The sequence below is a fragment of the Dermacentor albipictus genome, chromosome 4 (assembly GCF_038994185.2).
Source record: "Dermacentor albipictus isolate Rhodes 1998 colony chromosome 4, USDA_Dalb.pri_finalv2, whole genome shotgun sequence".
NCBI lineage: Eukaryota > Metazoa > Arthropoda > Arachnida > Ixodida > Ixodidae > Dermacentor > Dermacentor albipictus.
The window spans coordinates 144,877,832-144,905,134 of NC_091824.1; the positions used below are offsets into that span (position 1 = coordinate 144,877,832).

General features: G+C 50.0%; 1 protein-coding gene across 5 annotated transcripts in view; it reads right to left on the reverse strand.

Moving 5' to 3' along the window:
- The window catches only part of rols (rolling pebbles), a 284,667-nt gene that overhangs the window by 136,058 nt on the left and 121,306 nt on the right, over window positions 1-27,303 (reverse strand). Inside the window, exon 1 of one of the 5 annotated variants that reach the window (XM_065432122.1) lies at window positions 20,440-20,831. The exons of the other annotated variants lie outside the window; for them this stretch is intronic. The gene's annotated coding sequence lies outside the window, so the exon portion shown is untranslated. Of the gene's footprint in view, window positions 1-20,439; window positions 20,832-27,303 lie in introns of those variants that run through there. 5 annotated transcript variants of the gene reach the window in all.

Below are 27,303 nucleotides of genomic sequence, written 5' to 3' on the forward strand. Positions count from 1 at the left end.
ACCTGAGGCGGCGCGCATGTGCCGAGCCCGGCAGAGCAGGCGGCGCGAGATAAACGCGCATGCAAATTAGGATGTCTCGCGCTTTCTTTCTCCTCGTCGTTGCGCCCATCCAGTCTACTTCACGTACGAGAGCTGCGCACCGACACTGCGCGGCAAAAAGGGTTCAGCCAGAATAGAACGGTCAAGGATGCGCGCGAGCTGCAGATCTGCATGAAAAGGACAGCGCGGCGCGATCGTGCTGCCTCCATTCGTAAAGGAACGAAAGGGCCACGCGAAGATCTCTATCGCGTTACGCGCGGTCACGTGTATAAGTCCCAATACATGATGTGTGCATGTGTGCGTGCGTGCACGTGTATGCGGGTCGGCGACGATGCCGAGCGAAAGTTCCGCTTCCTCGTGAGAGTGTTTAGCAAGTGAAAGCGCCATTGAGACTGCAAACAAAGCACGGGGCTCGGACCGGTTTCCTATCCCCTTTCCGAAGCGCATTCGACAATTGCCGGGACACGCGAGCTGGCCGGCAAGCAGGCGGCCCACTGTGGTTGTCTTCTGAAGAGAAAGCAAGTCACGACATGCCGGCGAAGTCTGAAATCGCTCTACATTTGCGATCTGACGAGGCTTTACTCACTCGCTAGTGAGCGGTGAGCAGGCTCGAGGTGTGAGAAACGGGGTCGTGTAGTCTCCGACTTGCGTTTCGTGCACCCCTATCTGGAGGAAACAGAGCATAATGAGTGAAACCGTGTGCGCACGGAAAAATGAAGTAGCCGGTTATGATTAGCAATTCAGGTCGTGCGAGGGTAAACGTGATATAACAGAGGGACACTCAGCAAGCCATGCAGCGGGAGCAAGCTGCCAGTTCGACAACTTATCAGCGTTCTCCTTGCTCTGCGACTCGATTTCGTAGGCCCAAGCAACAAAAAGCAGATGAACCGTAAGTTTAGGTTTCATAAGAGCGCGGACTAAGAGATCATATCGCGAAACATTGAGTTTTACCAGAAGACCAAAAAAAAAAAAGATAAGACGAAAGAAACCGAAGCTTTATTCGACGAGCTAAGCGCACTTGACGGTGATGATAAGAGTGGGCCTAAGAAAGCTCCCCGGGCCGTTCCGCGTCCTCTGGCAGAAATCTGGGCCTCGGAGCAAAACTGTTTTTTACGAGCTTCCAGGAACAAAGAACGGCCTTGCATCGCATCACGTCCCGGCAGCTTCGTCAAAGCTCCTCTCGCGGGCGAAGTCCGGCGAAACGCCTTAGTATATACATACACGCTCTCAGTGGCTGCGAGACGGATGTACGGGCGCCTCCTAAGAGCACACAAATAAAACGTACGACCGCTTCACCACTGCCGCCTCGGCAAGCGCCTTCGCGAGGCGACAAAAGCTTCCAGCATCAGCTCGTCGATCCTGTGGCGCGAAGCGGCATCGCAGCGGCTGCTATGATCGATGACGTTGATCGGGAACGCCTGCCAGCGAGCCGGCTCGAAGAAAGGGTGTACCGCATTCTTCGGAGCGTTGCTTGCGTGCATTGCTTGTGCTGCGGGCTAATAGACGACAATGTATCGAGCGAAGGAAGTTCTCAATAAGATGACGCTTACAATGCGAGTAAAACGGCAGAAACCAAAGTCCACATACGACACTTAATCGACGTGTGTGAAAGGGACCGAAAACGATAAACCACGGAGAGGAGTTGGACTAACGAGTTAAACTTCCCGAATAAAGAATAAATAAATTTCACGGAATGCACAAGTTTGGGTCAGTCGAAGACAATGCGGAAGAAAACCCGCCGTGGTTGCTCAGTGGCTATGGTGTTGGGCTGCTGAGCACAAGATCGCGAGATCGAATCCCGGCCAGGGCGGCCCCATTTCCTTGGGGGGCGAAATGCGAAGACACCCGTGTACTTAGATTTAGGTGCACGTTAAAGAACCCCAGGTGGTCAAAATTTCCGGAGTCCTCCACTACGGCGTGCCTCATAATCAGAAAGTGGTTTTGGCACGTAAAACCCCATAATTTAATTTCTAATTTAATGTGGAAAAAAGTAAATGGCCGCAAATTCTGCAAATGATGGGCCGAGACTGCATAAACGTTGATAAAAATGGTGCTTCTTCAGACACATGCGACAGAGTTGAACTGGTGATTCATGCGAATCTGCTGACAAGAGCTGTCGTTGCGAAAGGAACGCTAGGAATAACCGCTTCAGTGCGCAACAGCTATGCTGATCAATCGTATTTCCTTCTATTGCCTCCGAAATGGACGCGCAGACACCACCACTCTCCGAATCCGCGTCGTGGAGTGCTCTACACAAACTCCGACACAAACAGCCAAGCACGCAAATTCTACGGTAACAAAGTGGTTTGCGCGTTTGTTTTCCACGTACACATTGTCGCAGTGGAATGAGTTCGCTATACGGAGATGGTAAAGTTGGGTGTGAGGATGAGGCTTGAGAGGGTGAGGCGGTTCATAACAGCTGTCACTGTAAAGGTAGACGATTTCATTAATGGATAACGCAACCTCGTGACGTTGCGTCCATCTGCCGCGTAGAGACGGCGCTGAAATAAGCAAAAATAGAAGGACATTTGTGACGTCGCGTAACGACGTCACTGCTACCGCAGTATAGCGAGATCGCGGAACAAACGTGATTGCAGTTCCTGGAAGGGTAATGCCGCAGTTTTGCTTATTGCTTACACAAGTTTTACCCTATCTAAGGCTTTTATAAAGTATATATTTAACCACTGACGCATCCCCTTTCTTCTCACGCTAACCGTGCACGCTCCAGAGTTAGTTTCGATCTCTGAGGCGAAGGCAAAATTTCATTTCTGAAAACTGACACGCGACGAGGAAGACGTGCACGTAAAGCAAAAAAAAAAGACAAATGAAGAATAGCGCGGCGAAGTAAGCACTCGCCACCTCACAGCGACGCAAAGCCCGCCTGTTTCGACGCTGATCGCTCCAAGAATCGCCTCTCCATCCTTCTCTGCCCCCTTTCCCGTTCCTGGCATTCCCCTCACTCCCGCAGAGGCGAGCGACGGCACCGAAGGACCCCAGAGGGACGGGCACTCCCCGTTCGCCCATCGGGCCCGTCGCGGAAACCGCCACGTCGCTCGCTCCGTCGCGCTGACGGACAGGCGCGAGCACGGCACCGCTAACCCTCGCGCTCCCTCGCCCACCGACTTCCACGCTGTTTCGCCAGCACTTTGCGGGGGCCGCTTGGCGGAGCGGCAGCGCGACAGCTCGGCGACGACGTCTGCGAGACGAGTTCATCTGGGAACTCGGCGCGGGCGGCGGACCAGTTGGCTTAATGAGGCGTTACAGGCTCACCCCTTTCTATTTTTCTCTGCATATTTTTTACGGCCCCTTCATTCCGCCTTCGTTGCCATCGTCGTCTGCTTTTGGATGTACTTGTTTAAAAGCAGAATAGACGAAACGGGTTGCTGACAGCCGTCGCACTTCGTAGTACACACGTGCGGAGGTGTTCTTATTTAGCGAGTATGAACGAAGAAAGAACTTGACGAGCGTCGGGCCTGTCAACCACCATTAGAAGTTTGATTTGCAACCCCACGCCACGCGAAGCCGGGAATGAAGGTCGCTTGAAAAGCACGATTGAGGCTCCATCCTGCGCATGCGCTGGAAGCAAGAGGGAGTGCAGGCAAGTTGGATGAAGACTTGCAAAGTCAAGAGACCCGAGCGTGCGGTGCTATGCTTGAGAAGTTTGAAAGGCGTCGTCAAAGAGCATAATGATCACCCGTAGTTAATATGACGCTGCCGTCAATCTCTTCAATCATATCTGATATTGAGCAAATTTTGTTTCTTTGATTTATTTATTCATTTCAATGGCAAGCGTCGCAACTTACTTACGCTTACTTTATGCTGCAACGTACCCACGTGAATTTTCTCAGTCGCACGAAACCACAAGTAGATCTCATTAGTAGTTTCATTATTTAATACAACGGAAATAACTTCAGGCTTCTCAACGCAATGCATTCTATAGTCTGGTAAAAGTTCGCTGCTGCACGTATCTGCACAGACGCTGGAAACGTCAACAACCGCAAATACAGGCGAAATCTCGTAAAATGACGTGAACTGCAAAAGTGGGCTTGTCCTGACATAAGCTCTTATTGCAGAGGAACCAGCTTTAAAGGCGCCTGCTACGTACGTACAGAAATGTTCGAAATGGCGCCGACATCATTGCCACGCCCACAGAATACTAAAAAAAAATACCATTTTTTTTAATCCACCGGCCCTGTCATTGCGTACACGCTATCACGTGTAAAACACTATCCAGTAATTCATCTGGTAAGCACGTAAACGAAATATATTAACATTTCAGAGTTTCAGTGCTCAAAAATTAGCAATGAGCGCTTACAACGGGAGCGGTCCCCCATGACGGTGATGAGCGTGAAATTGCGCAGCTGAGCCCGATGTCGAGGATTTTATTTTCGGCCGCGCCGCCGCATTTCCATGCTATACGGAGTACAATTAAGCTTGTGTACCCTTCCTTAGGTGCGCGTCAAAAGACTCCTGATTATATAAACTAATCCGGAGCCATCCAGAACAATGTCAGGGATATTAAACCCAATAACTGTTAACTTTAATTTGAGTGAACGGTAGCTGACCAAACAGATGTATACTGCTAGCAAACGAGTGCTCTTCACATTAAGGTTATGACATGCGGTTCACGAGCTCGCAAACGGACGTGAATTCACGGAAATGCGTGCCTTATAGTTTCATATAATAAAAGCCTCCTGAATCACTATCGGAGTTGCGCCGCGCGCGGAAGTCAACTGATAACAAAGACACAAATATCTCATTAAGAGAGGCATGTTGCTCGGAAACGAACAGAAATGATAGCGCAGAACAACTTCCCCGTCCATTAGAAGAGGTCATTACGATTTCGAGCTCGCAGCTAAATCCACGGTGCCACTGGGAATCACGTGCTCTTTGCAGAGCCCCTCACGGCTCACACGCTGTGCCCGTGTATATACACAGGGAGCGCAGGCATATATAGACATGCGATTTCTCCGCCGCATTACGTCGTCCCTGCAGCTATGATAATGTTGTAAGAGCTTGCTTTGTATAAGCACTGCGCCCTAGGCGCCGGCGCGCAGTTGTGGAAGACGTCAATTATCGTTCCCCGCGACGGAAACACAACGTAACTTCCGGAGAGCGAATCCGGAATGACGATCCCAGCAGCTGATGGGTTGATTCGTAGGCATTCGAGGCTTTGAACCGCATAAGCAATGATGATGACGGCCACGTTGCATGGCAATGAAGCCACTTTACTTTCTCGCGTCTAAGTAGCCTATATATCATAGGCCAGCATAAAACAACTCGAACGTTCATATAGCCCACGCGATTTACCGGTGGAAATGATAACGCGTAAGCGAAACTTGGGACAATTACGCGCTTTCTTGCAGGAAAAGAAACGTGTGCAGACAGCTGTAGTCTCGCCGAACGCTGATACAGGTGTTTAGATATAACGAGCGCCGTTCACGGTGATGGTTTATTCAGCAAGGGCTCTCTTTTTTGACACGTCTCCGTTAGCGCGCATCGTTGAACCAAAATCAATGAACAGCCCTATAAAGAACCGACTTATAGAACACACACACACGTATATATATATATATATATACATATATATATATATATATATATATATATATATATATATATATATATATATATATATATATATATATATATATATATATATATATATATATATAACAGACAATGACACGAAAGACAGCGCGGAAGAAAAATGAGCAGTTCTTAATTGAATTAAATACATGATAAATACATGGAAATCAAAGCTGATGAAGAAGAAACTGGCGGCAGGCGGGATACGAGCCGATTCCCTCGCATTGCGCGTGCGATGCTCTTGCCAATTGAGCTACCGCAGCGTCGTCTTCCCATCCACTTTGTGGGTTATTTGTGTTTATCCGCTAGAACTAACCCAGGGAGTGTTGGCCAGCGCCGCCACTCACGGCCTTGGCGGCTGATGTGGAACATCGTTTCATCCAAGGCAGAAACACAGTTATTCCCTTCAGATAAAGGGATAAATGTAAGCGTTTATTTAGGCATTCAACTTGGTCATAGTGCTTTTAAGAATTTCACCACGGCAATTTACCAGCTATTTACGTTACTAAAAAAAAAAAAGAGGAAACCCGTATGTGTTTCTTTTTTAGCTTCGTGATGCAGTCAGTTGGATGATATTTTTTCCCTCTCATGAACTTTTCTTCTCTTTGTGGACTTCCGCAGAACCGGTTTGCCATATTCAGGATGTATAGGTGTAGGACACGTAAACAGCAGCGCCCCGCGCATACAACCGCTTAAGCACACGATACAGGCGGTCGTTGGTATAATCGATCGGAAACTGCGCTAAAGCAGCAGAAAGCCCCGTTCTTAGGCTGAAAAGATCAAAGTTAAATAGGTATAACTCTGTCGCTATTCCTTTCCGTGCGCCTGATGTCCTTCTAACGTACTCAGCTACTCTTCGCGAAACCCTGAGATATCTGTTCACAACTGGCTCGCAATTAATACTTGGCGAGTATTTTCTATGTCTGTGTGATGCATGTGCATTGAGACACACATGAAAGAGAAAGCAAAAAGAAAAGAGCAAACATGAAAGGAATGAGAAATCCAGGAGAGCGGCTCAGTATACAAACTAAACGGGAGGCGTCTTGAATAAAGCAAAATGGTAAATGATGATTGTAATGTACATAAGCGCACAGGTTTTCCCGACTCCTTTTTCTTTGTATCTCGCTTTTTTGCTGAAAACTAGATGAGAAGAGCAATTTCCCGCTTCGCGCCGTTCCCCATGCGAAGAAACAAGGAGAGTGAGAGAGAGAGAGATACAAAAGAAGAGCGTCGCATCTTAGGACTAGGGAAGGCGTAAAGTAAGCGATGAAACGTATGAAGTATAGGACGCGTTTATGGGCGCCGGTTCGCCGGAACACCGAGCACACTACCCGTAATGAAGATTTCACCGATGTTAATGAGACTCACATCCCAGCTTGGCACTGAATCATTAAATGTTATAAATGTATACCTTTCGCTTTCTCTCTCGCTCTCTCTCTCTTCTTCCTGCAAACAGCAGAGGTACGAGCCAGGTACAGCCAGCACTTCTAAGCACCCCTCATTTTTCTCCCATGAGAAGTATATCCTTCCGCTGTACACATATACGCGGCTGCCTTCGTCGGTCCTACGCTAAAGAAATAATAAAAAAATAAAGAACGATTAATATCTACGCCACAAGTTGGACAGATGAGGAGGAGGGAGATGTGCGCTGCGCCGCGTCGAAAATTACGCGCAGGTTTTAAAACCCCGGACCTAAGCCTCCTAAATTCCAGTTCACGCTTGGCTGCCTCTTCCGGACGGCGTAATTTCGAAGGCGCAAAAAGTTATGTGCGGACTCCAGTGGCTTCTTTAAAAATGGGCCAGGCACAGCGCACGCGTTAGCTCCTGTTCGCCGTATAACGTCCTTCTTCTTGTTCTCGTTACAAGAGCAGTGTTAGCTAGCTGGCTGCCCCCATCTTCGGAAGGAACAGAAGCGGTGTCATCTCCACCTACAACGTCGGCTTCTGCTTCGTGAATTCGGTGCAATGCTGAGAAGACTGCTCTAAAGCCGTCAGCTAATGAGGGTCCGAACTCGCTAAACGTATTCGCGTCTGAGAACGACTCTCGGAAGGCAGGAACCTTAACTTTCATTGCAATTTATTAAATCACAAACACTCTGAAAATAGGCTACTGAAAGGTCGGCTATCTATACATCAATAGCACCGCCCTTCAGCGAAATGCAATCAGAACTAAGCAAGAAAAAAAAAATGAGGGACAGAAAGTGTTAAGGGAACAACATCACGTCCCGAAGGAGCATTTTAGTTACTGCAGGTTGACGGGTAATTCGTGCAGAGTAACGTGACAATGTGCGTGCCACAACCTTTCCTTATCAAGCAGCCTACGTATGAGTCATCTTCACAGCAGCGCATTCTGCGTATACCACCGCGAGTGCACTGCACCCACCAGAGCTCGTATACAGGAAAAAGTCATTACGCTAGAGCTGCTCGTAAAAGCAAATAAGAACCAATCACAATGTTGGTCATGCTATTAGCGCAGGCGGCCGGTCAACGGCAAACAGCGCTCACAAACGAAAAGCTTTGTGAAATTATCCCTTTAGCGTATGCGAGAATTAATTTGTACACAGAGCAGAAGACGAACACATCAAGGGCATCAAAACAACGTAGCACTGACAGTGTACGTAAAAATAAACATGAAAGCATGAAAAGCTGGAATCCGCTACCCCTTATTATCCAGTCTTCTGCCCAGACCTATTTGATTATTGATTAGGTTGCAAACAGGGCCCGTATTCACAACGCCGTTTTTACGCTAGACCTTTTCGTTAGCACACTTGCCAGCCAACCGGACATGCGATTAGCGAAGGCCGCCTGTCAATGGCAAAAACACTCACGTACGAAAAGCTTCGTGGATTCCGCCCCATATTTGTGCGAGCTGATCACTACAGCCACCAATGCACTTGCATGTCGCGTCGGCTGCTATGGAGGCTGGCCCGCACGAATTTGTTCAGCGTACGAGGAGGACTCGCGATTGATAGGAGCGTTAGTTAGCTGGCTGATCACGAATACGTTCTTTATGCGTTACAACAGCCCCATCGCGAACTCGGATTCCCCCTCCGTTAAGTGACTCTCTGAAGCTTCAATAACGCTGCACGGATATTGCGAGGCCAAATTAGGTTACGCTCACGTCCCTTGGATTGGAATGGCTCGCTGACTGGCTCTATGTAAGGAATGTAAAGCCGGTAAAAGAAGAGAGGAGCGAAAACAAATTTAAGAGAACCGGAGAACACTCCAGAAAGATTGCCTGCTCTTGTGACATGGCTCTGAATCTCCGTCGCCGCTCGCGTGAACTTTGTGGACTCCGAGAAGGGACTGGCTATAATCCTAAATGAGCTGGGACTCGAAAAGCTCGCGAAAAAGAAGCGAAAGTTTGAGAGAGGTATGAAGTTTTAAAAAAAAAAGGAAACTAAGTGAAACACAGAAAGAAAGCCTTGCGAGAGAGAAAAAAAACGAAGGCTCAAGAAAGCGGGCGCGTGTGACCGACACGATCCGCGTTTCCGACTCGGAAGAGTAAAATGCGCGGGGCCTTCTCAATTCCACATCTGTGTTGATCCCTTCCCTCGTTTTCATCACGGCTGCCTCCCATAGGCGCACCAAGAGGCACGGACGGACGCAATCTTACAGCACCCAGAAGTAGCAAAGAAAGAAAGAAAGAAGAAAGAAAGAAAGAAAGAACGAACGAACGAACGAACGAACGAACGAACGAAAGAAAGAAAGAAAGAAAGAAAGAAAGAAAGAAAGAAAGAAAGAAAGAAAGAAAGAAAGAAAGAAAGAAAGAAAGAAAGAAACGAGTTACCGGCGTCAGAAGCAAGAAAGTGATCAACGTATTTATCCCTTTTCCAACATTTCCTTCTTTCTATACGCCTCATACAAATTCGCCAGTCGGAAATTTCACTACGGGGATTCAGCAGAATGCACAGCACGGGCAATGTTAACAGCACACAAACGAAAATGGAAAAAGAAAGAAAGAAAGAAAGAAAGAAATAGAAGGAGGTGGAAGGGTGGCATAAGAAGCGCCGAAAGTGAAACCTGAGAGGGGCAAGTGACGCCGAAGGCGCGAGAATCGGCAGAGAGCGAAATCAAGGCTACAAAAAAGAAGAAGAAGACGTCGAGAAGAAACAAGTCACGTGAGTGTTGAAGGGGGAGAAACCGGAAAAAGCGGCAGCAAAAGAAACATGTGCGCGCGTCGTCGTCGAGAAGGGCTTATCGGCGAGTCTATGACGGCGTCATCAAGTCGACATTAGGAAACACACGGACAAGAAGGACTCCTCGCGCTTCCGGTCCGGGGAGCGATGCACCCCCGCCATGCCGCCTCACCTAGCTCGTTCCACCGCCTCGAGCATACTGCAGCTGGGACCACCGCATTCGCTTAGGCGCGTGCCAGCGGCGTGGCCAAGCACGCAAGCCAGGACACGCACACACACGCACGCACGCACACACGCACGTACACATACACGCACGCACGCACGCATCTAGAGCGGGTTTCCACGAATGTAGTCGTGCCACATTAGAAAGTGAAAAGAGAAAATGGAACGCATACGTGAGCAACGAAGAACTGTAAGGGAGATACAACGAAGAAAACACTGGTCGAGAAGCAGGAACTGGAGCGCGAATTAACGACGCATGTGACATCATCTAAAGCTTGCTCGAGGTGAGAATTCGAAACAAAGGGACTGTTCCCCTAGGTTTCCTTTTCTGTGGTGCGAAACACGCGAACCCTCGCCGCCGGCTGAAATGGGAACTGCTGCGCTGTGGAATGTTTGAGATAGAGCTTCGCTTGCCTGTGCTACCGAGTACACACAACTGGAATGCTTCACTGTGTTTATGTTCTTCTTTGATTTAAATTGCTGGCATTTTGGGCGGTTTACAACCTTGCTCCACTTTCGTTTTATTTTTCGCTGTCTTTTTCTTTGTCCGGCAAGAATAATGTAAAAGGAATTCACTGCGAAATAAATAACTCCTACGTCGACCCCCGATTTTCTTTCCTTCTTACTCTCTTTTCAGTCTTCAGTGCTTACACTGGAAATGACCTATGTACAAAGTTAATGTTCGTACCTTCAAAGGCGCTTCTTCGAGCTTTCCAGAAATTGCTGCAATGAGCCACGTTACGCTGTATCTTTCTCAATTTCCAAGCAATCGTAGTTTAGTAAACGCATGACGGCAATAAGATTCTACGTGTGTACATGTTCACTGATTGAACTGATGTGAACTGATTCAATTAGAACCCGATATTTTGTCGAAGACGATTAAGTTGCAAAATCGCAATCCTGCTAAAAATCGCAAGGCCCCCCGAAGCCAAAAAGCGCGAAGTGTGGACAAATATACGTACAACGCATCATTCCCATCCTGGTTACGTCACCATACTTGCAACCCTGCAAGCCACTAGAGCAGTTCTGTTCAGTAATTGTGGTAAGAAATGTTCATGTACTGGCCCTTTTGAGTTTGGCACTGCTTGGCTTGGAGTGCTCGACAGGAATAATTAATAAAGCAGGGGCAGTTGAATGCATATTTTGTTCTTTTTCTTACAGTCTGCGATTTGCTGCCACTGGCTATCTGAATGACTCGATGATGGTTGTAACAATGTCGGACTAGGGTATTCTGTAAGAAATAAATAAACTAGTGAAAGAAAGGACGAAGAACAGAAAATTGTGAAATAAGACTAAGAAAAAAAATAATACGAACGAAAAAGAAAGAAAGGAAAGAAATACCCAAGGAACCAATAAGGTTACAAAGGAGGGCACTCCGGAAAATTCCAGGGAATGGGATGTTAATATATTCGGTGAGAAACTGGCCGTATTTCCATCTAATAGAAATTCCTCCCATCAGGAACATACATATAAAGCTGCTTCGCCATTCTCCGTTCTACGTTTCAAGGCGAAGAAGTTAAACGAAAGAATAACAGAGGGGCAGCATAGAAGAGATAGCCACGCAAATTGCGGCTAAATGTCAAAAGGTCCGGGCATATCCTTCACAGAGCAAGCGAATGGATGTACGAAAACATTTTCAAGCAGATCCGCGAGTTCTAACAAATAGCGAGAACGTCCGACGCAATCTCCTTCTTTGAGAGAAGACATCATAAACGCTACGACGAAGTGCAGAACCTATGAATTATGCATTGATAACAGACGTGTGTTCTGCTTATATGCAATTCGATTAATGGGCCAATATGCGCGCGTTTTTAGTGAATACTGCAGGTTGCCCTCAGGACGTATACTATTCTCTTATTCCAGTTTCGTTGTCACAAGCGATGTTGTATAAAGATGTGTGCAGTGAACGTAAGTTTATTTGCCAGAGCCAGCATCTGCTGCGCGAATATACGACAATAGTTCTGCATGACAGTAAGCGTAAGCTGTTAGCCCCCGTGAAGATTCAATTAGTTACAGTTATGTTTTCGCAACCTCTAACGATCTCCTAAGGCAGGGGTAATGACTGGTTCGCACGTGCTCATAGTCAGTGTATATTATTGGCGTACCTTTCGTGCTTCAGTAAACGCTTTTGTGTAGTCCTCGTATGTGTCCAGCTACCTTCCTTCTTCGACTAGCTCCTCGTTCTCCCCATCTTTCATCCCCGCCCCATCCCGCTCCCAAGTGTAGGGTTGCAAACCGGTACGCTAAACTGGTTAACCTCCTTGCCTTTCCTTATCCACTTTTTCCTTCCTTCCTCGTTCTAGACGCAGATTTCAAACTGAACGATTTGTTAAATCCAGCCGGATATTCAGCTCAAGCAAATACACCTTAAGACGGGCGCAAGGGAGAAGAAAAAGGCTGTTACAAAATTCGGTAAGTGCTCACTGGAATTAATACTAGAAGTAGCATTAATAGGCAAGTATACGTACAGTCTGAATTTATAAATAGAAAAGCAGATTGGGAAAAATCCCGCCTATGCAAGGTTAGTTAGCGTCGGCCAAATATTTTTATATACGCGAAACAGACGAAGGGAAACCATAACGCGTACAGAAAAACAGACCCCAGCAGAAACAAAGAAAACAAGCAAAAAAAAATTAAGAGAAAGAAAGAACAGAACCAGGCCACTCGCGGTACTCGAAATGGGCGCGCTATTTTCGAGAGAAAGAGGGGAAAAAATGGGGGGAGAGCGATAGCATCTTCACGGGTCGGGGAAAAAAAAAGACGAAAATCACCGAAGACGTTGCGGGCCGCTTGCATGCCCCGTACGGCCACCATTGCAAGCTGCTGGATATAACTCTATTAAGAGAAGAGTGCCGTTTGTCGGGGGGTGAGGGACGGAGGGATTCTCCGATAACCCGCTGCTGCAGAGGCGCCGCCGGTTAATCAGGCCGCCCGCAGAGCACGCGGTGCCTCCATGTGGAGCCGGCGTCTAGGCGCGCCGCGCTCTTGGACCAACGGGTTCTCTCGCATCTCTCACTGAACAGGTCGGTCGCGTGCGCTCGCTATAGGCACCCTTCCTACGTGTGTTACGTATACATGGCCTCTTCATGCTAGGCTGGAAGGTGCTCTGGAAAAACGGCGGCGGTGGTAGCCTTCGACCTACAGTGCCGCCGTTGTTTTCTTTTCTTTCTTTTTTCTTCCTATACCTCACGGTTCCCGATCCGTTGCCTGCTCTATCTATTTCAACGTTATCTGGTCAGGTCGTCCCGGGCAGCACGCGATATCCAGCCAAGATTTTGTGTAAGAAGCGTTGCTATTTTCCTCAGAATTTTCCAGGAAGGAAGGAAGGAAGTGACCGCCTGGCACGTACAGCTTGCGCGTGTTGTGCGCGGCAGTGACAAAGTGCCACGAACGCGACGTGTACGACGCAACGAGTCCTCTTCGGCTTATGCAGCTTTTCCGGTGGGCCGTTTAGGCCGAGTTCGCGCGACGGGTCGGGTGATCGGCGACTGAATCCGCCGAGCAGTGTGACGTCGCTGAGCTTCGGTGAAGGGCACCGCTCGCAGCTCATGCGCGGCTTGCTTGCTTGCGAGCTTTCTACACGTACCACGACACACATCCGCTCGAATCCAATGCTGCGCACCGCGATCTGTATCTACGAGCCACCAGGAGCGCACGCGCGGCCCTATTTGGCGCCAACGCAAAGAAGGCTAAACTACGCAGGTATTCCGGTGAGCAAGGGAGTTGCGTGGTAACTGGTGGTATCACATACGTATAATCGTCAAACGAGCTCTTAGACTACCTGAGGTCTCCACAGTCGACTCCAATGGAAAGAACCGATCACCGATAACAAGTAAACACGTCCTCCAGCGAATCTATACGTGCAGCGGCATCCAGTGAGACGACCACAAGACAGGTCACGGTAGAGGGCTGCTGATAAAGTGGGCCTGATCGAACGTGCGAACAGAAGGATGATCAGAGATAAAATTTATTCTAGACAAATTGATGGTATGAGAATACCGAACCGGATGACCTAGCTTTTTGTTTTTCAAATTTATTATCAAGATATTTCCAGGAAGCGCTTTCGGAGCTGCGCACGCTTCAAGGTAAACGTCTCATCGCAAGCCGAACTTATTTTTCATGGCGAGTTAGCCAATAGGACTTAAAATCGCACGAGTAGCGTTTTCTCATTGCTAATGCGTGCTTCATCATTCCTGTTAGAAAGCCGGCATGGGGTAAGGGCGCCTTGATAGGCTTTTCGCATACGTCCGGCCCGAAATAAAGCTGACACTCTGACTGAGCTCCTTCGGAAACGCGAAGGGAACTTGCGCATCGCGACGTATACGAACTCTTGGGGGGCGACGTCAGAAGACTGATCGCGTATGCCGCCGCCTTCAGCGCAACTCTAATTACTTGCGTCCCCGACTCGGAGCACGCAGCGAACACAGAGCCAAACGTAAACGCGATGTTCCCGCTAAACAGGCGGACGGAAGGCAACATGCAAGGGCACGTACGGTGTAGTACGCCTCCGGAGAGCAGCACAACATGCGCAAACGTGGAACGCGCGTCGCATTCAGCCGTGCGAATCGTGTCGAGTAAACAAGACTTCGCCGCCTGGCAGCAGCTTGCTAAGCGGCGGCCTCGTCGGTGACGTGCATTCCGTCAAAGGGGGCGGCTTCGTTTGGGAGGGGGTGCTTTCACGCTTGACGCTCGCGCATAAACTCAGTCGGGCGCGCGCGAACTCCACTCAAAAAAGAAAAGAAAAAAAAAGCTGCGCGGACAGTCTCGTACAACGAGGCTACCGACGACGGCACAGACGACGGGAGCCGATCTCGGATACGACATGTACAGGGAAAGACCACCATCCTCCTTTTCCTCCTCCTCTTCTACCTCCTCGTCCTCGTCGCATTCACGATGCGCTCAAAGCTGTATACACCGAGACGGTCGGTTAGTTGAGTGCAGCACTTCCGAGAGTCGAGGAGCGCGCAAAGCCGCTGCTGCTCTTTTGCGCGCTATCCATCCCGACTTCCGATGCATCGGCTCACATGCACGCTGTCATGGAAACACGCCAAAGTTGCGCTTGCCCATTCGAGAATATGGTGGTCGCTGCAGAGACGAAGTTGGCGAGAACGAACTTGAGGCGAAAGCGATGACATCGCTCTAGAGGCCACCGAACATGAAGGTTAACCGCTCCGCATAATATTCAAAGCTGCAGTGGAAAGCAACCAGTAGCGTTCGGAAAGTCTATGAACACAGGGGAAGCGCCTGTAGGGCGATTTATGCGCAACGTTTGTTGACACCAAGTAAGTAGGCAGACAATACCGACACTCAGCCAGCACAGAAGATCACGAAAGTCTAAAAATACGGCGGGAGAACTTAACGGGACAGCGACAGCGAAGAAGACGCGACATGAGAGGACAGAAGCTCCCGTGACCTGGACCGCGGCTGTATACCTATACCACGGCGCTGCTCGCAACTGTCGCGAGGAACTGCACACAGTGCTAAACGCGCACCCCAGGCCCTGACGGCAAACAAGATCGCGACGCGGCGAGCAGAGAGGAACCGCCACCGAGAGCGCGACCCGCTGGCAGGCATTTCCGCCGGCCGAGATAAGGCGCCTTCCCTCTGCCTTGCTTCAAGCCCCGGCCATGTCCCGTTCACCAACTGCGAGCGTGCGTTGCAATCTTCCTGGCGCGTAAAGTGTCTCGTTTTTCTCGCACGTCGGGTGTATGTGTGCGCGTGCATATGTAAGCGCCTGAGTTCTCAATGGCCAAGGCGACGACGTCGGTCATGCGTTTATGACGCGAAACAGTTACGGTGTAGTTATGGAACGAGGAAGGCGGAGATAAAGGTCGGACCTCCAACAGGGGACGCTTTGTATCTACACAGCAACGCGAGAGTTTCTTTTATAGCGCGAAAATGCGGGCAACCGGTCCGCTCTCAACATCGCACTGGTGAAGCAATGAATTTAAAGATCCAGGTGCATTTGAGGAGGAGCGAAGGCTAGCAAAGATATGACATACTACTGCACTATTCTTCTAAACTGTATGTGTATTTGTTGCGAGCAAACAAAGATGACTTATTTAGTAAACATTCATCGGAAACCGAACTTGATTTTGAATTCAGCGCCGAACAACGGCATTGATGATACGCTTATGATCTCACATATCAGTGAGTATTTGTGCATATTATCTTTATTTCTGTGCAAGAACGAAAGTTCTCTCAGCGCGAGTCGTTATTTCTCTTTTCGAGCTCGCATGCTCGCGCTTTTCCGCGTCTCCGCGGCGGACGACCAGCACATTCGACTCCCGTGTGCACTTCCTAGACCAAATGTTAACTCTGTTAACATATATTTAACGGTACAGAACTATATAGAACAAATAGAACGATAATGCGCATAGGCATTATCGTTCCGGCTGTGCTGCGCTTCGCTATCCATGTCGCTTGTAAACAAGGCGGCGCCCGCATGTCGCCGTCATTTGTTGTTCACGGCGCAGACCGTGCGGCACACGGAGTTAACAGAATTATTTGCACCTTGCGTAATCGCGCCAACTTCATGTAAGATATATATATATATATCTTACATGAAGTTGCCGGGTTCTTACTCCACGGGTGCAAACCTGGCTTTCAACCGCGGTGATTGAATTCACTAAGTGCGGAGCGAAACAAGCGTGTACCAAGTATACGTAGTACATCCAACGAAGGCTTAACAGTTAACAGCTCTCACTCTTCGTGCTGAGGTTACGTCGCGATGACTAACACTGGCAAAGGTTCACTCAATGGCCTTGAAAGACAACACACTGCTAAAACGTCTTCCAGTCGCACCATAGTGCAAGGTCAGACGGCGATTGCCTCCAACACCCGCCTCTGTCACATCCGAAAACTGCGCTAACTCATAAGCATGGAAAGAAGCAATTCTGTGAGGCAACTGTGAGGCTATTTCGCGCATTCTCTCCCTCCCCTCACTGTAACCTTCCCTTTCTGTTATTTATCTCTTTTTTTTTCAGAGGTGTTGGCGACATGCATGTCTGTGTCGGCCCACCGGACCACGCCAGAGACTTTTGGACAACTGAAGCACATACGTGCACGGTGTTTACACAGCTTGTTCCGCAAAACGGGGTCACGCAGCGCGCATCAGCGGGCCATACCAGAAACGCGGGGCCCACCCGTCTGAGGCCACCGCGACGCTTAGACGTGATCGGAATGAGCGCGGTGCAGCATCCGAGTCGCAAGCTATGGAGCCTCCGGGCAACGCGAGAGAAACAATCGCGAGATCGGTCGCCGCAGCGCTATTTGAAGTCTGGCGCGCGCTTACACGTGTCCTCGAAATAACAAACGAACAAAGCTCACAAAACCGAAGCGTTAGCTCGGCTTTGCAAGTCTCGGTGAGCACTACTCTAATGGCCCTGCCGCGGCTGATGCGGTTTCGTCCGCGACCAACCAATCAGGGCTGGGCGCGAGAGTTTTTTTGGCTCGCAACTCACGTGCGCGGCGACATTGATATAGTGTCGAGTTTCCAACAAACACTGGAAGCTCTTCAGCTCGTTTTCACGTAGTTGAGTGCGGCTGATTGCTTCGGCTTAATTGTCAGCGAGTCGGCGATGTACTCGACGCAGCCAGAGCTAATTGCGGTTTGACCTTCGACGCTTTCGAATTAGTTGTGTGTGTGCGTGCGTGTGTGTGTGTGCGTATGTGTGTGTGTGCGTGCGTGTGTGCGTGCGTGCGTGTGTGTGTGTGTGTGTGTGTGTGTGTGTGTGTGTGTGTGTGTGTGTGTGTGTGTGTGTGTCATTTTTCATTCTTTTTTTGTCTCGTCGCTTACGTTTCTTCGCACTATAGGCTTCGGTAACTGCGGAGGTGTACACGTGGGAGAAGAACTTCTACTTGGCCACGTTACGAAGTAATGGGGCGGAAATACTCGCGTACCTTTCCAAAGGCCACTATTTCTCAAAGCCTAATAACACCAAGGAGCGAGCGCCTAATGCAAGCACGAGGACATGTCTCACTGCAAGGCCCCTGAGCCACGTGTACGCCCTCTTCCGCGTCAGCGATTTACCGTCCGCATTCTCCGAACTTGAACTGTTACTTACGCAAGACCCAACAGCACGTTGAACTAGATGCGCATAACGTTGAATTTGCATAAAATTAGCAAGGAAAACGTTAGCACTGAGTTTTCGGCCCGCGCGCGATGCAGAAAGACGTCACGTTCCGAGTTGTAATAGGTTCTCGTAAGCCTCGCCATCCGTGCCTCGAGAGCTAAAAGGGGAGGAGCATTACGACGCAGCGATGCATGTGAAATAACACTTGGCTAGTTTCCGTGTTCAACTGCCGTGATGATTAACGCGGCGGGCGGAGAGAGCTGCGGCGTTTGAGCAACAGAAAAGAAAATAATGGTCTGTCTGGAGATGCAGCCATGGCCAACGAGTTGCACGCCTGTGGTTTTCTTTATTCCTAGCTGACCTGCACTCTGGGCTTTCTGCCTCGCCAGCCAAAAGCGCAGCCCAAGGTAGGAAAGCTCGGAGAAGGCGGCTTTCCTTACTTCGTCTCAGACGCTCGCCAATTACAGCTCGCAAGACATGTCATCCAACTTCGTCATATTTCGTAATTACTGTAGACCAGGATTGGTTACAAGGTATCCCCGGAAAAGTAGGACGCTCGCTGAGGGACTCGCAGGCGCCCGTCCCTGATTTAAGCGCGGTCGCGTTTGGCTATTAACCAAAACGCAATAATCACCAGCGCAAAATCGCATCTCCATAGGCGCAGTGTTGCAGTGAAGGCTGTTCACGTAGCACACAGAAGGCAAACTGTGTCGGGATGCCAGAAGCAACTACAGTGTGGGAACCACGGAATTCACAGTGCGTGCGATGACGGCCGCAGAAACGCGACATGCAGAGCGCTAAATTTCTTGCGGTTCGCAATCAGAGACTTCGAACTCCCTTCGGGGCGGAACAGTTCTAAGAGGCGCCAACCGATGAACGCTTTATGCAACGATTCGTAAAAGCAGCGCAGGCAAGTAATTAACGCAGAAAGTTGGCCTAGCTGGTGTCGATGCAGTTGCTGTGACATGTAGTTACTATAGCGCTCACAAGACGTGCTCACAAGAAAAATAGAAAAAAGCGTGAGACAGGACAGAGTGCTCTAGCGCTCTCCGCTGTCCCACCTTTTTTTTTTGTCTTGTGAGCGCGTGGTGTTCGCGCTAGTAACTATGTCGCATCAAGTACAGCACCTACAGTCTGCACCCAGTTACAGAACTACAATCAATGAACCCAGGCTATAACTAGAGCTTCCCTATTCATGGACGATGTAAACATGTAAAATCCTTGAGAGCCAAGCAAGCCCGAGACTATCCCGTCTCAATATACGAACGCCTAGAGGGGCAGTCTACACGAAATGACAAAAAGAAAAAATTGAAAAAAGAAAGAAACACCGCCTTGTTGTGTGCTGCTAAGTCGAGGAATCTAAAGAGCTTCATTTGTTTGCTTCCAAAAGAAGGAAGGGTCCACACGCACGCTGAAGGCGGCGCCTTATATGCATATATATAGCGATGATATACACTTGTAAGCCTTCGTCGTGTCCTCCCATTTCTCGAGTTGAACAGAGAGAATAATTAGGGGCCATTAAGCCAACGCGTGTGTACGTATATTGTATACAAAAGAGAGGACCCCCTTCATTTCCCGGACAAAGCGCCGTATATATACACACTGTACAACGCGAGCGCGCAGCGTTCCACCCCTTCCCTCCCGGCACTTATATTATTTCCTGGCTCACAAGGCGCTCGGCGTCGCGTACTGTAGCCGAATGTATCTGCACACCGACCCCGCTGCATGGCCCCGGTGGCGCCAGGCCGCTTGTGTATGTATGCATTCGCATACGTTGGGAACTACGGGGACCTTAAAATTTCTGCGCCGCAGCGCCATCGTCGATGCGACTGCCGAGCGGCACAGCTCGTGTGCGGATATTTCCCTTCCCTTTTTATACAGAGCGCGGCGAGCCTTGCATAAATTGTTGGCTAACAGACACTGTATAGTGGGGAAGCTTTATGGCTGGAAACACGCCTCCGTATTGGCGGTGCGACGAAGCGCTTCCGTCATTCCGCCTTCTCCGGTGGTTGCTTGCACTTCGCAGACCTCGGTCCTTCTATAGTATACCTCCTTCTAGGTTATTCGCTACCGACCGGAACAGCGCTCGTAAAGGGTTATGATTCCTAAGCTTCCGTGCCTGCATGCATCGCTGTTCCCAACGTGTAAGAAGCCTTACGGTGTACCTTTATGCGTAGACAACCTGTAGGGCCATTTACAACTTTTATAGGCTGTACGCGGCGTCTCAACACTCGCTGACATGCGCCTCAGGCGTGCGCTAAACGACAGTTGCTCGGAGCAAAAGCATGTAGAGTTTAGGTTAGAAAGGCTACCGTCGTCAAAAGAGAAATAAGTGTGCCTCTTCGCGATATCGCGAGCAGTGGCCGTTGGTCTTACAGGTAGGCGGCGGCTGTTGGCTGACGACGACGACATCTCCACTCCGTATACTTGTGTGTCCTGGGTGGATGGTTGGGTAGGTGAACTAATGAATGCCTCGGTAGACTAGCTTTGGTGGTTAGTGGTCAAGGATTGCCGGCAACTGCTGCAGGTCGACGACTCACACACGCAGCCACTAATCACGTATTCACAAGGACGAGATGCGGGGTCGCGGAGAAACCAGAGGAGCTGACGTGACGTCAGATGCAGCTGAGACCATCCGGAGCACTGGTCGGAAACGTTTTGCAGGCTCACTCTGCGTTCGCCCGCGATCACGCTCTAACACGCTGTATCCAACTGTGCGGCACGGCTTGAGCACGGCTTACGCACAACCTTTCGTACTGTTACACACGCGGATCGTTGCTCCGCACGCCCGCGCAACGCAATGAGAGACGGCCACATGTTACGTCAAGACATTCATTCGTCGTCGTTTTCCCTTTCCTTTTATGAGAGCGAAGCCCGGGATGGAACTGCGGCTTCTATCAATGACGTCGAGGGCGCGCGCGAGAGAAAGAGAGAGAGAGAGAGAGAGAGAGAGAGAGAGAGATAGGACGCAGAAGCGCGACGCGCCCCGGCCTGGCCGCTGATTGCCGCGCTCCAGCCTAGGCACGGCCGTCCGGGCCGTTTTGCAACCCGGCGCGTACGATAAGGGCAGCAAGGGCAGCACACGGAACGGACCGCGGGCCGTGCAGAGCTCGCTGCCGAGGCGATAGCAAAAGTCAGCGTCGGCGGACGCAGCCAGCCACGCCGCGCCGGCGCCGCGAGGTCGAGGAGGAGAGGCAGCGACGGGCCCATTCAAGCGGCTCCGCCAGGACAAGTGCGCGCGCGCTCCCATCCGAGCTCATTGAGGCCACGGCGAAAGGCGTGCGCGGCTCGCGCTTCGAGACGCGGGCTCGCCCCCCCCCCCCCCCCCCCAGCGCTTCGTTTTGTTTACAAGCATCTCCTTCTAAAGTACCACGTATGTGTGGCGTGCGCGAGAATTCCTTAGCGCTGCCTTCGTGAATAAGAGAAACGGCCCGACGAGGGAGGCACTTGGGAAGAACAGGATCGACGGTTATTGAAAGCGAGCCTCAAGCGAAATAAGTAAGACTGAGCGAGACCGACAGATCACCGAGAGAACGGCAAGGCACTGAAAGTACGTGCGGTTCCGTGTGTTTATGTGTTTGTGTATCAATGAGTCCGTCTAAGTGCCCGCGCAGCGATGCACCGGCCTGCACGTCCGATTTACCAGCCCGTTGTCAAGAAATAGTATCCATTACTTTTAAATTTATTTCCATTAGTAGATTCTCACAACGCGTTAGTTTACGAGGCCCTTCTAGTACTTTGAAGTTGTAAGCATGACAACAGAACAAAGGCGACAACGCACTTCCATCTGCGCGAACCACCGACTGCAGGACGTAGTTGGCCTCTCCTTTTCTTTGTTTCTGTAATTTCCCATTTTGGTACCGCTCACGTCGCGAAACATTCAAGAGCCTGCGAATATACTCTATACTGCCGGTAGAGTCCACTATACCGCAGTCCCGCATCGTTGGAGGAAAATGTCAGTCCACTGCTTCTCTAGCGCATTTATAAACTGGCCTGCGATTCCTCTGCGCATATTAGTACGCTAAATCAGCCAAATACAGGAACATTCAGAGCGCGACAACAGCATTTCCTCGCTTAGCAACCGGAAGCAACGCGTCGAAATAGTTTTTCGAGCATTATAACATTCCGCACGCATTTTTCAAAATGCGAGGAAGCTACCGAGTATGCATACTTTTGCATCGCAGCCGGCTGAGCCTGGGGAGGAGGAGGACGGGCTCGACCGACGGCATCCTGCGCGGAACGAGGAGAAAACCCGTACGAGGCAGCGACTCAAAGATTCTCGCCAGTGAGGAGAGGCGAACGCACAAGAGCACGGCGAAGAGTAGAATGGGAAGGCGGAACGGTATAAATTGCATTCCATTCCTATCGCCGACCCGTGCGCGAGTTTGGAGGCAAAAGAGGCGTAACTTCCATTTTCCTTCGAAGATTGTCCGCCATCTTCCTACATCGGCGCGCTAGCTTCACAGGCAGCGGCGTTATATACCATACGGTAATCTGGAGCGAGTGCTCACATGTTTGCGGGTAATTTTATTTTCTTACGTGGCGCGCACCGCTCTCTGAAAAGTCCTTTGCAGTAGCGAGGTCGCACACTATAGCGACGCGCAGGCGGAAGTTAGCGTGGAGAAGAAAACGAAAAGAAAGGGACGATGGGCCAGAAAGGCGGAGAATAAAGATTGAAAAAGGGATCGAGAAGCAATGTCGCGTTCTCGTCGGGTCTATTTGATCAGCGAGGAAAGCACTGCAGTGGTAATAGAAAGGAAGACGCGCCAACTCCACTCCAGTCAACGCCTGAAATACCGTCCGTGATGACGGCCTCGGGGAAACGTACTGCGCGGATAGGAAAATGGTCCAAACAGAGAGCGTAATACCAGACACAAAGGCGCCCTGATGCTCTAGAGTGTAGATGTGCTGCACGTCAGATGACAAGGGCGAAGCTTCAAGTGACTAGTGCATACACGTACACATGCCCACGAAACAAACGCACCCTGTATAAGTACCTAGAGTGTCTGGTTGGGACTAGAGTCATGGATGAAGACTATAGCACCTGTTCCCAGCAGAAAGCCCTGACAAGAACAGAAGGGACGACGACACACGCTGCTACTTCGCGTGCAGCACTTTTCTCGTGCAGTACCGCGTGCAGCACGAAGCCTTACCAGCACTGCAATGAAGCCGCCTTATAGTTTGACACTCGTCTGTTGTATACACGACACTCACGTCATGCCGTTTAGTTGTCCTTTCTTAGTTTTCAAAAGATACACGTGACCGGCACCACGAGACTAAACACCAGACGAGAAAGACAGCGAAAATAAAACCCTGCGCAATTTTCCAGCAACAATCACAGTGGTCTAAGTCGTAGAAGTTTCTCGCGAGTGTCTCTTTAACTTCTTCGCCCTCTAGGTTCCGCGACACGCGAAGTTTTTATGCAAGTACAGACCGAAGGCAAAGCTGTGGGCGCACTCACAGATTCTGCAGTGCTGTCCAGAACTGCCCAGACACATTCCAACCACGATGTGCTTGACATCGACTTAGAACTCGGGAAGCAAACACACCACGTTCAGCATCTTCAGCAGCTAAGCGCTGAGGGCAATGGACAACAAAGTGGCTCGGGGCTATGTTGGCAGACGTCAATCTATATAGTCATCTGCGATGTTTGACACGAAAGAGCGGAGAAAAAGACCACACAAGCAATATGGTTGACGTGATGCGTTTGCAAACGCGGTGTCCTAAACAGGCTCCACTCTTTACAGACTTGGAAAAAACTTCAAACAACACAATACAGGATCTCAGACGCGGAAACTTCAGCACTGCTGCGTCTCTTCTTCTCGCCTCCTGTCCCGCTGTAAAGTGCAGTGCGTCCCCACAGACACATACGCACGCACACACTGATACCAAGCTACGAGAACAGTAAATAAGCTTCTAGAGTACGAACAATGCAGCACATTAGCCCTGCCGCTCCAGCAAGATAACGAGCAAAAAAGTAACTGTCTTTCGACAAGACCCTGAACCCATGTATTTTCCTTTCCTTCTTTCTTTTTTTCTCTACAGCGACGTTTTGCAAACACCGATGTCACAGTACATCCACGTGCACAATTCAGACGCCAAGTACACTTTCCGTTATTAATTAATTCATTAGATATATTAGACAAGAACAATCGTTGGTGATATTTATTATTTGCCCAATTCCAAGAGAGAGTTTAATTGGGCGGCTTAGAGTATATTGTATATAAGAGTATAAGAAGATGTATTGTCGGGGTTGGAAGTTAACCAAAAATCGGCGGGCCGGTTGGCCTTTGGGAGCCCACGGCAAAACCGCAAGTGAGAGTGCGAGGGAACATGCATTGGGCTTCGTTTGAAGTCAGAGAAGCGCAGAGCAAAATTAGTTTTGAAGAAAGACTTAAGAACATAGATCAAAATAAATGGGCGGCTGAGATGCACTAGTATCTGTATCTAAAAACTGTAGACACGGAATCGAGAAAGAAGTGAAGAAAGTTGGCAACAAAATACCGGGTAATTGAAAGTGTAGATAGACGGCGAGGAGGAATGAGAAAGAAAGTGAAACAAAGACAGCGAATTGGATACAAAGAATTGAAACTAGAAAGACTACGGAGATTCACAAGAATGAGAAAAAAAATTTGAAAGGAAAATTTGTACGATAACACGAAGGGTAGTTAGTGCCTTGCTATTTGAGGCTCGAGCTGGTTGCCTAAGGACGAAAACATACCGCATAAAATAGTCATAATGAGATAAGGCATGTGCACGCTGCAGAAAAAATTCGGAGACAACTGAGTACATATCCTAATAGAATGCGAAGGGATTCACCCAGCGAGACCAGTACGCAACGTACGCATTCAAGAAGCGCTTGGATATGAAGTTGACGCTCAGCAGTCGATATAAGCAAGAGACGTTTAGAGTACTGGTGGAAAAAATAGTCGGAAAGAAATTGATAAGACTGGATCATGTACCGGCATAGGTAGCGATACAAAGTAGATAGGGAAGCTTTGAGAAAAAAATAGAAAGAGAATAAAGGAGATGTATACAATGATGCTAGGATCAAAAAGATGTATAGCATACCTGATTAAATCAAACAGGCTAGGTGACTATTCGCTACCGCTCCGTTTCAAAAGGGATGCCAATGAATCATCATCATCATCATCATCATCATAATCATCATCATCATCGTCGTCGTCGTCGTCGTCGTCGTCGTTGTTGTTGTTGTTGTTGTCGTCGTCGTCGTCGTCAGTTTAAAAGAAAAGGGGCGAAAGAGGACGCATTATCTCGTTATTTCAAGTAAATATACTATAGGCAATCATTACGCTTCACCGCGCTACCAGGTTCCATTGCACTTCACAAGAGAGCACCAGCCTATCATCGCTTCTATCGTGGCAGTTTATTACTTTCCAGTAAGAAAAAGTAGCGTCAATGAGAACATGGAATGGCCAAGCGAAGTTAAAGGAAGAAGCAGAAGATGGCGTGAGAAGGAGTCGATGCTATAGATGTCTCAGCCTGTCGACAGCTACTGGCTTCCCCCTTAGACCATCGCCGACAGGCGCCAGGGGAAGATTAGGTCCAGCGAGATGGGGTCGCTAAGCGATCGGCCGGAGATTGATCCGTGGGATCAGGGAGACACTAATGTGAAGACAAGACTAGAAATGCTCTCGGTCGCCCCCTCGCTTGCCAGGTCTTTCACAATGCTGGACAGTGGCGACGCACGATACCTTAATTCTCCTCCTCTTCCTCCAAGGTACGCGCACTGGGGCCCAAGGGGAGAAACCCGAAAAAGAGAGAAACGCATAGCCAGACGGACGAAAGTTAAGAGAACCGAACAGAGGACAGTGTAGGCACACGTGGCAAGGCAAACGGCACGGGAACCTTTCGGAGAAAGAAAATAAGAAGGAAAGAAAAAAGAAATAGCAAGGGCGAAGGGCGGTAAAAGGTTGCAGGCGCGAGCAGACCGGCGCCGTGATCGACACCAGGGTTTCTCCGGGAGCGGGCCGCCGCTGCCGCCAGCAGCAGGGAAGACAGATGAGCAGCCGCCGTCGCCCCCCTCCCCCCCTTCTCTGCCCTCGCACACAGGGACCGCACCAGGGATCCCTGACCCACGGAAGACAAATCACAGCCACGAGCCTTGCCTCCCTCTTTTTGCCCTTCTTTTCCAAGTTTTCTCCTCCGTACCAAACTCTCACTTCGTTGCGCTTTCCCCTCCCAGAGTCCGGCGTTCGGACGGACTCAAAGCGCGGCCCGCGGTTCGGCGAAACGTACAGAGAGAGGCGCGGCAGCCAACGCCTGCGCACCACCAGCACTGACGGCGGCTTTCTTCTGCGTGCCAGAGACACCGCATTCTCTCTTTTTTTTTTCCCTTCCGTGCCTCCGGTCCGTTCATCCCAGCGAGATACCGAGGCTGCGGCAAAGAGAAACCGCGGAAGCGGCCGGAAAACCTCGCTGAGCAGAAAGAAAGAGGGAAGCTCCTTTTCGGCCTGTCCGAAGCCAACCGCCCGTGCCCGCCGACAGTTCACTACGACTACGCAGACCGTCGTAGCCCGGCATTTAGCGAGCGACGACGGTCAGGGGTGGCTGCGGAATGCATTGTCCGTGACCGCCCCCGTTCGCGGTCGCGGCGCGCCCCTTGCTGCTGCTGCTGTTCTCGAAAACGCGGCGGTGTTTAGCGCGCGCCGGGTGGCGGTCGGCGTACACCGGGAATCGTGCCAAGCTGCGCAGGTCCTCTGTGCCCGTTCATTCTAACAGGCCTCCATTCCGACACTGCGCACGGGTTTCGACACCGCTCGGCCGCGGATGTCTGGCTACCTGTGGCTTCCGACGAAAAAAAAAAAAAAAACAGTCGGCTCCCGCTATCTGTCAGCGACGCCAGAGCTGTTGACTCGATGAGAGCGAGGCGGCTTTAACACGGCGGGAAGACACCCCCTTTGACGGGGGAAGCTCGCAACCGTGAAGTGCTGCGCGGGAAGCGATACGTGAGGACACGGCGCGACTGACCGGTCTTCGTCGCCGACACGCATCTCGTACTAGAGATGCATCGGTGCACCCGTCGCGTGCAGTCGTAAAGGCGGGAGGAGTAAAACGCGACGATTCAATGATTAGCTCGTAGAGACAGCGAAGTTGACCCCTACAGCGAATGAAACAAGGCATGCGTGCACCGTCATCCGTCAAGCGCGCACTACTCACTTTCTCACACTGATGAGGAGAACGATATAGGAGACGCGGAGTTTTGCGGACGTTCTCTTC